The 14,281-nt window shown below is 35.2% G+C and overlaps 2 protein-coding genes and 1 pseudogene across 2 annotated transcripts in view; 1 reads left to right on the forward strand and 2 right to left on the reverse strand.

Moving 5' to 3' along the window:
• LOC114306887 (azadirone synthase LFS) overlaps positions 1 to 14,281 on the forward strand; it is a 175,017-nt gene that overhangs the window by 69,450 nt on the left and 91,286 nt on the right. The gene's annotated exons all lie outside the window — the stretch shown is intronic.
• The window catches only part of LOC114258903 (NADP-dependent malic enzyme), an 82,655-nt gene that overhangs the window by 46,997 nt on the left and 21,377 nt on the right, over positions 1 to 14,281 (reverse strand). The gene's annotated exons all lie outside the window — the stretch shown is intronic.
• LOC114266103 (NADP-dependent malic enzyme-like) lies at positions 5,291 to 13,604 on the reverse strand (annotated as a pseudogene).

The raw sequence follows: 14,281 nt of genomic DNA on the forward strand, positions 1-14,281 counted from the left end.
TAAATATAACAATATCATTCATGGATTTTCAATCTCTTTTAAAAATCCCCAATTTCTAGGTTTTCTCACCAAAACTATACAACTCAAATCTTTGGAAGAAAACTTTCCAAAATCATCTTTTCTTCAATCAACGAAAATCAAAACTCATAAGATCATTTTAAAAGAACAAGAGACAAACCCAATTTCAAAATCGCTCAACTTCTTGAATCAACAATCAATTTTCAAAAGCTATCAAATGATGATTTCGAAAATCATCTAGATCTTGCAAATATATATATATAACTCAAAGAAAATCCCTACCTCAAGTTTGAAGAAGAACAGAGATGAAACCCCAAAATCAACGATGCCTAAACTCGATCTTCACTGCATACAATGAAGCCCTCGAGATGATAACCCACTTTGATGAAGAAACAATGGCAAAACTCAAATGGATCTTGAGAAATCAAGGTTTTTTTATCTAGTTTGTGTAGAGAAATGTAGAGAGAAGAGAGAGCAAATGTTTTTAGAGAGATATATATATATATACACAAAAGTGATCTAAAATATCATATTCATGAACTGATATAACATGGTTCGCTCGAGCGTGGAAAGCCCTGCTCGAACGACAAATACACTTTCCTAGTATTTTTGCAGACAGATCAAACTTCTGGAACCAAACATTCTCCGCTTGAACGCATAAACAGCCGCTCGAGTGGACAAGCAACTTCAAATGCATTTTGCATTTTTGCTTCGGGAGCACTGCCCCCTGGAGCCCCGTGAGCTAACTGGGCAGCTCGATCCCCGACATAGTCAGCGAAGTGGCAAAACATGAAAGATACACTACAACCCAATACAAACATGAGACATTACCTGTTCCAAACACACCACTACAACCCGATAACAAAAATGAGGGGAACACAGGGACCTAAGATACGTAACACCGTTCAAAACCATACCAACCCGAGTCCAGAGCACCACAAAGAGACGGATCAAAACCAGGATCGCTACATAGGCGGTGGAGAGAAAGTGAGAAAATTGAGAATTGAAGTGGCGCTTGCTGGCTTTGCGCTCTCTCTCTCTCTCTCTCTCTCTCTCTCTTTATCACACTGTGTGTTGTATTCATTGTCTACATGTAACTCTCTCTATTGGGAGTCGTGGGAATAAATGGGGCAACTGTTTTTTTTTTTTTTTTGTTTTCTTATTTATTTTATACTACTTGAGTGTAGGGGTGAGTAGCGAATATACCGATCCATCCAAATTGACCGAACCAAATCGATCCGCCGCATTTTGGACGGATGCGTGATGACGAGCGGACGGTTGCGGATTGTTCTTTTCCAATCCACCTAGTTTTGGACGGATGACATGTCACGCCCCAATTTTAATTACACGGAAACATTACCAAAAGCCTGAAATTTATATCCATTTTTTTTAATTAAAAATATCTATTACCCTTGAGTAATAGAAACATAATAGTACGTGTTCTCTCTCATGATGAGTACACCAATAATAATAAAATTACATGTCAAGCTCCCGCTACGGAGTTACAAATAAATAATTACAAACATAAGGGTACAAAGAGATTACATATAAGATACACATGAACTTCCTAATCCTTCAACCAATCAATCTGAAATCTCTTCTTGTAAAAAAAATGAAACAACAAGGGGTAAGCACAATTTCCAAACCTTCAACAATTTTATTTATTTTTTTGTTTTATTTACTTTTAAGTTTGAATAAGAAAATTATTTTGACATCAATTATTTTAGTTCTTTTTCTAGAGGGTCAATTATTTTAATTCTTTCATTAGTTTTTTTTAAAAAGTTCTTTTCCAGTTCTAATTTTTTGTATGCTAAATATGGTAATAAAAAAAAATATCTCCACTATTTTATCTTAATTTTTTTATCAAAACTAAATTGATGAATTATCAATTTGATAAAAAAAAAAGTAATTCTCCTTTCATTTGATGAACATTTAATGTAAGAATTGAAAATGATTTTTAAAAAAAAAAAAATTGATCAAATTTCAAAGTTGAAGGATTGAAAATGCTCTAGTAGTGTGTTAAATCCTTCAGTCAATTTTTTAATTATTTATTATAGCATCACAATTCTTTTTTTAAATAATATATCAAACTTTGAGCTAAATTTAGGAAAATCAAATCTTATGCAAATCATGATCACTAGATGCATTTTCAAAACACATAACATAGAAATGATTGGTATAGTATAGTTAATATATATATATATATATATTTACATGGTAACAAACTAAAAAATAACTTTAACAAAGTACTATTAGAATTGTTCTAACAAAATATAATTTTTTTCAAAATAGTGAACCCAATGTATTCATTGCATTAAAAAATTATGAATTTCACTCTTCGTACCAATTATATATTATGTTTTATTTATCATTAATTAATTGTGTATATAAAATCAAACTCACGTAAATAGTACGGTGTAGCATATTATCAGTGTGGTAGTTCAAAAGATACCATAGCATCCCAACTTATTGGGGTGAACTCAAACAGGTCTTAACAATGGGCCTAGCCCAAGTAAACAAGCCTATCAAGCCACCTCTATAAAAGGAAAGCATCCAATAAAAAATACGAATGTCTCATTTCTGTTACAGACACACCCAAACACTTTACATATTCTTCTTCTATTCTCTTTAATTTAAGGATTCTAACTTTGTCATCGAAATGTCGCCAACTAGCAATTCTGATTGGGTGGCGTCAACCATGTTTATCTTTACAAGCTCATCTCTTCGTTGGATCTTTTCAACAATCCATGTGAGAGGATTTTCTAAGTCTCACAACTGGCTTCGTTTGTGTGAATTGAGGGAGTTCAAGAAAGAGATTGAGATCTAGTTTGAATCGGCATGTATGATTTATGAGCTGCCTGTGCTCTATGAGTGATGACAGTATGCTTGAAGTCTTGATTTGCATTTCAAAGTCCATGTGATGTTCATCATGAGCGTAAAACAAAGAATGACAAAAATCATTTTCTCTAAGTACGCACCCATACCCGACACTCGTACCTGAATCCATGTAACATATGTTGGGCGTGGCACTGGAGGGTGGGGAAGGGCTGAATGTGGCAGGAGGGTCTGTCCGGAGTTGGGTTTTGTTCTTTTTTTGTAATTTGACTTAGAGGCAAAATGGTATTAAGGAAAAAGGCAAAATTCATTTTACTCCCTTGTGGTTTGAGTCCGGAGCACTTTAATCTTCCGTGATTCAAATATAGGCATATCAATCATTACTTTTTCTATTCAAAATAACAAAATTTGTAATGCACGCACTGATTTGGATTATGCCCCCTTATGGTTTTGGACTAAATTACCATTGTTACCCTTTTTGTTCAAACTAACATAATTTGATTTGTTCCCAAAAAAAAAAAAAAAAAAAATCTGACAAAATTTGTGATGCACACGCCTTTGGAGAGTGAGCATTTGTTATTGAAAAAAATAAAAATGAAAATGACATTTTTGCCCTCATCTTATTCAATTAGTTCCAAATTTATTACACTAGCAACCAAATCCTTACAAACCCTAACCCTAACCAACCACACTCTCCCTCCTTCCCACCACCTCCAACCACCCCATCTCCCCTCTCCATGCACCCGCCCCATCTTGCCTTCCTGGCCACCAGTGCTGCCGTTCCCTCTTACCTACACAGTCCTTGTCCCCAACCCATTTTCCCTTTTTAGCCCTTCCCCGGCACTCCCCTCTCCCCTCTCCATCCATCTCCATAGCTTTATCTCCCTCCATATATATAAGTACATGTGTGTATAATTAGGAGTTAAGTTAGGTTAAATAATTAGGCATATAGATTTGTGTACAATTAACAGTTTCAGTAGTTTACATAATTAGGAATATATATAGGTGTGTGTGTGTGTATAAATAAATAGTAATTGAAAGTTAATAGATGGTTTAATTAATAAAATATATGATTAAGTTAAAATTAAGTTTATAATAGCAGAGATAAAGCAAATTATTATTATTATTATTATTATTATTTTTCATGCAACAGTAAAATAGTCTTTTGACAATTAACATTAACAGATGTTAGGTTGCTATTTAGTCCAAAATCACAATGGGACAATGTGCCTATATTTAAATCACAAATGGTAAAGTGCTTCGACCTCAAACTATATGGGAATAAAGTGAATTTTTCCTTACAAAAACTTATGGAAGTTGGGATATCCAACAATAGCTAAGCTGTTGTCTAATTAATCGACAACCTTTGTGCCCTAACAAAAATTCTTTAAAAATATGCTGAACATCTTTGTTTTTATGAAGCTTCGCTATTTTTACTGGTGCTTTACAACCAGGTTTCCTCTAATCAAATGTGAAACTTACATGCTCCAGCGGTACAAGGATACTCAAGCTGTTCTAGAGTCATATGAAAAATGATACACCAAACTCAGATGTCAATATTGCTTGGATTTTCGCTTCATAGTGTAGTACACAGAGGTTAGCTCCTTCTTGCCACGGTTTGTATAGAAACAGGGTTCTCTTAGTTGAATATTGGAGAAAATTTAAGTCAAAAATTTTATTCATTGTTGAATTTTGAGCCAAATTCAAACTTTTCTTTTTTAAGCTAAATAAACAAACAAGTTTGACTCGACTCAGCTCATTTTCAACACTAGCCACTAGGGAACAAAAAACTGAGAGAAACAGATCAATGGTGAAGATACCATTTATCTTTAGGGCTACTAGGAACTAACAACTGACAGAAATAGATCAATGGTGAAGATGTTAGTCAGCTTTCGTGCCAAAGACCACAGGGATTGATTTATTACAAAACACAGGTATTCTATTACAATTACACATAGAAGTAAGGAAGTTGGGCCGAAATTTTTGTCCCACGCTCTTGTATCCTTATGTTTCAAACTCTCTCTATCACATAATTACAGTACAGTTCAGCATGAAATGTTAGTAATACATCTCGAGAATGACAAGCTCGAAATACCAAATCCTCAACTAAGGCAAGTGGTTGATTCTATAAGTACAACCACATCAGACGCTTCACACGTCAGTCCGAATTTCTCCATATTTCCACAGCTCTTGTAACTTCACAGAGACTACTAAACTGGTAGTGAGTAGCGGATGAAGTAGACAATGTTTTCAGCTAAAACTAACCTGACTTTCGTGGTCTGAATTTCTCTAAAGCTTACAACACCACAAAAGTTTCGAAACACCATGACTAGAAGGTACACGGAAAAAAAGAGACACCAAACAAGAATATATAACAGACACTGAAGAAACACACTACATTACTACTAGCCATAGTTTCCTCTCACAGTTCAACAATTCATCGGAAGCTTCTGTAATTGGGAGTATATATGCATGTAGCTTTCAGCGTACATCACTAGAGACTCAGGCTAAGGGAGATGAATTGCCACGCCTACGAAACATTGTGAAAGTTATACATGTTTCAAGGGGCAATCACAACGGTGGTAAGACACAGGAAGCAACCAAAGGTACACTCACTAACTCACCAAGTTCATATTCTTCAGCAGCTACATCAGCAACAATTGTGGGCCGAGATCTTTCTGATATTAGAGAATGGTGGATAGATCAAACCCTTATCGAAGTTCTCTTTTGTTACTTGCCCAGCCAAAGCCTTTGTTGTTACAAAGAAGAGTAGATGATTTAGATACAAAGGTGAACCATTCTATCTATTTGTCATGCCCGTTTGCATAGAAGTAACTTCAATTCAATAGGTTTTGCCAAAAGTTTTCCATTTCGCACATGATTATGGGCAGCCTAGTGTATGAAGCTTCTGCTAAAACGGGATCTAGAGAGGACAAAATGTACATAGTATTTTTATTTTTATTTTTATTTTTGAAGAGACTATGTCTATGACTCAAACCTGTGCTACTAGGGATGCTAATGGCAAGCCTTACCATTGAGCCAAATCGCCGTTACAAAACTAGATCACATATCAAGGGAATAAAACAAACACAAGGTGTCATTTAGTTTACATTCTATTGGAATCTGAGTAAATATCTCAGAACTTTTTCTAAGAGTTTATTTATTATTTATGCCCTATATAGATATGTGACCAGAGGAAATGGAAAAAAAAATAAAATAAAACAAAGTAAAATGAAATAAAATACAGGAAATAATTCCTTTCTCTTCAATTAGCAAGTAAATTGTATTCAACTTATGATATATCTAATTATGTTATACGTAGTGTACTTACAAGCTGCCAAAAACATTTCATTGTGTACACGAATTGCGACAGAGATGACCAAACTGAAACCAAATCCAGGGAAAATATATGCATTATTTGCCTGATGGATCACAAAAAAAGAAAAAAAAAAAAAAAAGGCCAACAAAATCAGTTTTTAGTATCCATCTCAGATGCATTAAGGATATGACACCAAAAAACTGGAAGTTTAAAGTAATAGAACCTGGCCAGGTACATAGACTGTGCCATTGTATTCCATAGGGTCAAATGGACTTCCACTAGCTAAAATTGCCCATCCCTTTTTTTAAGAATAGAGAAATTTATTAGTTTTGTATTTAAATCCAATCAGATATTACCTTGCATTAAAGCATCAAATTATAGGATAAGAAAAAATGCATAATTTATTTTTACTTGTCTCCAGGTGTAAGCTTCTTCAGCTGTGCACTCAAATTGCGGGGTTGGGTTGGAGAGAGCCATAATGAGAGGTTTCTGCATGCCATTCATTTAGAGTCCTTGTAACAACCCTCACTTCAACTTAGTCATACTTGCATACATTTATGTATTATCTTGTTTTGTTATGTTGCATTTGCAAATCATGTCTTGTTTTGCTTGAGTGTTGCTTGCATGCTTTGTTCTTGCCTGGTGTGTTGCCGGGGTCACCTTAAGCCTAGTCACCTTTGAACCTTTTTACACTTAGAACTATCTTGGAACCACTTTGGTTGACCTCCACCATCACCTAGGCATATTGGCTGAGATGTCATCATCTAGGCCGAGATGTGCATCATCTAGGCCGAGATGTTATCATCTAGGCGTTCTAGATCCTTGATCCTTGCACTTAGTGATTTTGTTCTTGGAATGGTATGACCTAGACCGAGGTGTGGCATATCTAGGCCAAGGTGTGGCACAGCTTAGTCAAGTGTTATCCTTCCAAGCCGATGTCGTTGTCACCCTACTTGCCGAAGCTTTGCCCTTAGCCGAGATCATCATTCGTCAGAGTTCTCTTGCCGTCTAGCTTATTGAACACACTTTGTCATAGTCTTGTCTTGTCAGTCAGTCACTTTTTGGAAAGAACCAATCAGCCGATGCCATGTGTCCCAGCAGAGGGTCAAGTCAGTGAGCTGTTGAGAAACATATCATTTTGTATCAAATCTTGTCTTTTAGAGAGAGAGACTCTAGGAAGAAGAAGGAGAAGCTTTTGAGTGAGAGAGTGGACCTCCAAACTTGACCGTGGGAGTTTGAACCGTTAGATTCAAGTTTTGAGGTTAGAATCTTAATCTACTCTTGTTGTTCTTATTGATCGTCCAGCTGCATTGCATGATCAAACCTATTCTGCATGCCGTGCATTGATTTAAAGTTGGTTTTAGTAAGAGAAGATAGTGTTCATGTGTTCTTGAAGAAAAGTCTTGTTTTGATCCGAAAGTTTGCATCAAGAACCATGTTTTTGTGTTTGTTTTCATGAGATCTTCAAGTATGGGTACCCAGGTCCATGTTTTCAAACTCATAGCACGAAATCTCAGACTTTGTAATAACAAGTTATGATTTAAGCATGCATGTTCTTCATCTTCTCTGTCTTCATGTTCTTCATGTTCCTCAAAGGGAAACCCAGATTTTCCCGACTTCACTTTTGAATGTGGCCGTCGGGACCACACCTTGGCGAGAAGGTGTGGGACCTCGGCCAAGACCTGGTTGGTGCCCAGCATGCTTTCCCGAGATAAAAAACAGTGTTTTGTTTTGATTTAACTTAGTTTTGAAGAATGCCGAGATTCATCTGTTTGCATGTGAAGCTTGTTTAAAAGTGCGTTCAATAGACTTTGCCATGTGTTTGTAGGACTTGGATTTTTGCCTTGACCCCGACGTTTGAAGAACTATGTGAGTGGTATTTTTAATAAAGCTATGTTATAAAGTTTTGATAAAGCTTTGCTTTGCCTTGTTTTGATAAAAGTATTTGTTCAAGCATGAATGAATATCTCTATTTTTGTGTATCGAATAAATGCATTTGTTTTGATGACATTCTTGGAAAAGTCCTTAGTGCCAGGGGACTATAATGCAACTGCACATCTTGTCTTAGAAAAGTCCTTAGTGCCAGGGGACTATAATGCAACTGCACATCTTGCTTTGGAAAGTCCTTAGTGTCAGGGGATTATAATGCAACTGCACCATCGTTTGAGATATCTCCCTTGTCTTGTCTTGTTTTGCCACTGACTGTTTACCGCGTGGGTTTGTTGTCCGAAATGTCATCATTTGCAATATGTTGATGCTAGTAAGCATCCCTTGAAGCTTTGAAGATTTGTTAGATGAACGTGGTTCATCCCTTGTTATGTAAAGTTTGATATGTATTGTTTTTGAAAAGTTTTCGGCTATTATTCATGCAAACCCTTTATTATTTATATCATTCACTGAGTACCCAAGCTCACCCTCTATATATATATATATATGTAGGTGATGAGCAAGAAGGTGGTGACGCCTAGATGTGTTTCGCAAGCTTGTTTTGAATTCTTGTTATGTCGGTTTGACTTGTATTCATGTCGGCAATCTTGAAGATTATGCTTCTCAACTTGTAATACTTGTATTTTGCATACGTCGGCTTGAGAAGCCTTTTGATCAAGATGTAACATGTACTTTACTTTATTTGTATCCAAGTTGTAACCCATGTTAAGATGTATGCCATTTCATTTGATCTATGCACGGCTCTTATGGACCACTTGTATTTTAATTTATTACTTCTGCATTTGTAAGCCCCCTATGTATACTCTGTTGTGTGTGAATCTTTGTAAGAGGCCTTTGGTAATCTCGGATTACTGGCCATCACGGCACCATCCTACTAGGGGCGGTTTGGGGTCATGACAATCCTATTGTAAAATTTTGTAGAGAGAGAGAGTACCTCATTGAAGGAGGTCATGGCCTTAATCACCTCTTTTGTGAATGTTCTTTACACTCTAGATGAACCAACTAGAACCGTCGGCTTGATACCTGATGACATTTGAAAATGAAATAGATACCAACAATCTCTGAAAACTACCTTCTTATAATAAAATATAGACATAATGGGAATGCATCAAACCTTGATAGCATCTAAAAGATCCTCGATCGGTTCATGTTCGAAAGCCCAAGGTTTCTTGAAGTGTTGATGGGAATTCTTACGAGAACTAATGATTAATCCCTGCAAGAGAAATCACATGCTTTTCGATTAATGCAAGACACAAGTGCTGCAAAGGGTAAAAATGGAAACAAAATAAAAATATTAACAGTCGTGATCGACTAAATATCCATCATTTAGCAGGCAACCTTCACTAGACTTTTCACTATCTTTGAGTCCACAACCCAGATCTTATGTGTCTCTTCCGAAGGAGGTTTGGTCTATTGGTCTATAATAGACGAACAAAAGAAGAGAATCACCAAGCAACCACATGAAGGGTTGCTCTAGACATTCTTTAAGAAATAACCTGAAGACAAAGTCCACATGGGAGTAAATAATTACCAATTTTGACATCTCAAGAGCTATAAGTTCTGCTATTCCAGTTCCCGCCTACAATTCAGGGGACTAGAGTGAGATACATAAAAATAAATTTGATTATGCATTCTTCTGTTGATGGCCAATGCTTGATGATCTAGAAGCAGGCTGCTGGAAAGGGGATGACAAAATGGGCCTGTTTGGTAGAACTGCGGGAAAGTGATTATAGATTATAGCTTAACAGATTATAGCTGTAACGACCCAATTTTATTTTTTTTAAATAGCCAGCGCATAATTTAATTGAGCAAATTTTTGAATTTGATTACCGTGTAAATTTTGTGCGAAAATATTTCGGTTTTGTATTTTTAAAGAATAGTTCCCGTTCTCAGAAAATTATGAAATTTTTATATGTTGTTCCCATATGAGTCTAGCACGTTGGGTAAAAATTTTAGAATTTAATGATGAGTATTTATTTTATAAAAATTCACGAACTGATTGGTGTTCAGTTTAATTTATAGTAGAATTTAAAATTGAGTTTTGGGTGATCGGACCATGATTTGAGATAAATTTGTTGTGTCTGTTTTGGTATATAATTGGACCATATTTGACTTATGGGTGAGACCCATGACTTAGATTTAATTTAAATTGGTTTATTTAATGACTCACGTTTAACTGTTTGATCCTTTTAAAATGTGATTGGTAATAACCACCATAAGAGTTGTTATTATTTATTATATAGGATTATAATAAATATTTGATAGTTGATTTTATGGTGTGTACCATTAAACGAAATATATTTTGTGGCGAGAAAATATTATATCTTTTCATCATTAATGATGTTAAAATATACTTTTAATTGATATATATATACACACATATGTAGATTCATAGATATTTTAATATAATAAAATAAAGTATAATAATGATGATAGAAGAGCAGCCCACGTGGGGCTACTCCATTTCCCATCCCTCTCCTCATTTCACTTCATTCATTTTTCTTCTTCTTTTGGTTCTTGAGCAGCATTCTCTCTCTCTCTCTCTCTCTCTCTCTCTCTCTCTCTTGCTCTCTCAAATTTCTTTTAGGTTTATCACCAGACCTCTTTGATCCACCAAAATCTATTAGGTTTTAGACCATAGTTCTTAAGATCAAAGTGAAGAGCTTGGTGAGAGCAACGTTTTGACCGGTGGAGATCGAAATCCAACAAAGTCAAAAATTGGAATTTTTGCTTGTTTCCTCTTCTAGCTTGAGGTAGGAATTTTTCCTACACTTCTTTATGCAGTTTTACTTGATTATAGAGAGCTTAGAGTTGTATATAATTTAATTAGAATTTTTGAAAAATTTGTGATTTATTTGCTTAAAAGAGAAATTTTGAGAAAAAATAAAAAGTTGATGCCCAAATTGCGAAAATGTAAAATTGGATTATGTTTGTAAGGTTATGAAAGAGTTATGTTTTAAATTTGAACAAAAAGGGACTTCGATTCGATTGGTTTTGAAATTTTTATTAGTCTGTAACCAAAAGAGCATTTTTAAAGAAAACAAAGGAATTACGCTTAACTTTTGGGGCTTCCGATCAAAATAGGATGTCATGATTGAAGAATGCTTGGAGAATGAGTTTGGAAGGAAAATGATGTTTTCTTGGACATTAACGGTATTATTTTGCTTAATGTATCTATTGGAATAAAACCGACACGGTTAGAAATGAACCTTGAGAGGTTACTGGACGTGATTGTGATATGAAAACTAGTGTAGTTGTTCATATTTGATGAGATGTGGAACAGATTGTATTTATCAAAATTTTTGGAATTTAATTGTTTAAATATCTATTTAGAAATATCTATTTTGGGCTATCGGTGGAGGATAGCCATGATTGTTTTAGAAATGCATGAGACTTAGGGAAATTGAAACACATTCCTCATTTGTTGCATTGGACATTGCATTACATTCATTTCACTGAAAATGTATCTGTTTTTTAGAAATGTTTGGAAATGTATCTGTTTGCGAAAAGATGAATACTTGGTGAAATCTGGGTAAGGGGTGTAGAACCGCGCAATTAGGTGTCCAGCCTTCCAGTTTACTGGTAAAAATGACAGTGGTAGTGCATTAGGGCCTACTTGCAGACACTCACCTAGAGATTTACAGAGCCTGTATTCATGTAACATATATGGTTTAAAATGGAAATGATGTTATATTTGTTGTTGCATCTTAGTATTGCATGCTTTATAAAAAAAAAAAAAAAAGAGATAATTTTTTTTATCATGGGCATGGCATGAGCATACTCCTTTTTAGTCTTGTCATGGTTCATATGTTGTGTAGTATATCTCTACTGGGCTGTGGCTCACCCTATAAAGGAAACCATTTCAGGTACAGGTGCTATGCCTCCGCCAAGGCATTGACTTGGGTGGACTTGGAGCTGAGGCTTCATTTTTCTTTTATTGTTATTTGTTGAACTTAAGCCTAGGGCTATATTTGCGTCGAGTTGAAACTTCATTTTGTGTAACTAAGAATGTTCTTGGATAAATTTGTAAGCCTGTAGGGCACTTGTTATCTGTTTGGCTTTCATTTCATACTTGTTGTAAAATGTATGCTTGGGGTTAGAACTGAGGCATTGAGATGTGAACAACATGTATTTGGCATTTGGGATTTAATGGAAATGGATGTATGGAATAGTTAGCTATATATATGTGTTTGTCTATCAGGTGGGTTTTGTAGCATAAATAGATATACCCTGCCCAATTTTCGGGGCGTTACAATTTGGTATCAGAGCTACCAGGTTTGAATACTTGGGGCTCGTCGAAAGTGGTTTTTACCACAGTGGGTTCATTTCGCTAGTGAGAGATGTTGCATATCTTATGTGCTATGTGATAACATGTTTATGTGGCTATGTAGGTATAGTGTTAAACTTCTTAGATGTGATTTGCGTCCATGAAATTCTTTGAGGTCCTTTTAGAAAAGCACTTGATCAATGCTATTTCTATTTGGAAGTCTTTGAATGTTTGTGGAACGAGTCAATATCTTGGAGGGGTAACTCGTATATGCTCTATGTGCTTATATGGTTTGCCTTATGTGATGTAGATACATGTGTAGGTTTATGTTTAATCCGTTTGCAGCATGTTAGAACTAGTGTGGAGTACTTACTTCTGAGCTTAATCCCGTCTCTTATATAAGATGTCATAAAGCGGGAGAGGCCGTAATAGAGGCACTCAGGGAGCTCGGGATGTTCTCATGTAGGAGGATACCTTTTCCCCAGGAAGAAGGTGTAAGCTAGAGTAATATGGCTAGGATGATTGGTCAAGATGTTGTGGAATTAGTATTAAAGCGTAGGTTAACCGATTTGTATGATTGTGGGTGTAAATGTGACCTTAAAATAGTAGAGTTTGTGTTGTTTAGCAACTGGTTTGTTGTTATGAGAAGTTAATTATTTTTCAATTTTATATCAAGTTTGTAGAAATGGACTAGATGAAAAAAAATAATCTTAGAAGTGGAGTGAGTTAGAGATTAGCCTTATTCTAATAGTTTGGTTTGGTTATGACTTTAATAATGATTAAAGTAATACAAGATAATATGTTTTAGATTGTTGACATTAGAACATGTAAAACTAGTTCTAAATTTTCTTGGGATAGACGAAGTTAGTTATAGTTGGATTGTTTCACTTGCTTGATGGACTACTTGTGAGGTTAGTGATGGGCCCTAGGCCAATTATTTTGTATGTGTTTGGGAATAAACGTAGTCTTAGCATGATAGAAATTATATCGTGTAGTAAGAGATGTGTTTCTTAGAGAGTTTGTTTTATTCATAATTTTGCTGCAAATCCTAAGAGGGTAAATGAGATAAATAATTTTGAGACAGATTGGAATGGGATTAAATTTGATTTGGGTTACGCCATTTGATGGGATTATTAGTAGTAACAACATTGACTCGTGAGTCGACATTTTAGAACATGTAGGCGAGTTCCGAGTGCCTTCGAGATTGGTGGAGTCCATTGTCTCAATAAATGAGTGTTGAAGGACATGATGTGATGGATGTTGTGGAGTTGTGTTAGCAACCAATGTTTTTAGAGAAAAAATTTTTACGATTATTTGTGAGGATATTATAATTCTAAATTAGGTGCTTTAGGATAATTAGTATGGTCGTAATTTGAGTATTTCCATGGGAATTTATGCTTGACCCATCGAGAGTGATTGATGTTAACTTTTATAGTTACTTTTATGTATGAGTTAGAAATTATGAAGATGGAAGGTATATGAGAGTGTTTTGGGTTAAATTTAGTGTGTATCGTGATGGCGTGGTTCATGTAATGGAAATGGAGATTATTTTGTATCCATTGTCTTTTAGCTATAAGATTGTTTTGTATCCTTGGTGTAAGAGTTGTGAATCCCTTATATTGATCATTCGTTTTGCTATAAGTGGTGAGAATTCGTGTTGTTGGTATGTTGATCTAATATTACCATTGAGTTCAATTTAAGTGCATTTGACATCAAGTGGTAAGTGTTTTCTTAATTAAAATGTATTTAGTTTTGCGTAATAGAGGATGATTCCTTATTTTAATTTTGTTTCATCGTGTTTTGTGGTGATGTTACTTTAGAAGAAGTTATTCGGCAGACCCCTCGTTGAGTAATAAATTGGTATGAAGTGCTTTCGTTACTTTGTTAGCCTTAGA

The sequence above is a fragment of the Camellia sinensis genome, chromosome 10 (assembly GCF_055761805.1).
Source record: "Camellia sinensis isolate YWXY chromosome 10, ASM5576180v1, whole genome shotgun sequence".
NCBI lineage: Eukaryota > Viridiplantae > Streptophyta > Magnoliopsida > Ericales > Theaceae > Camellia > Camellia sinensis.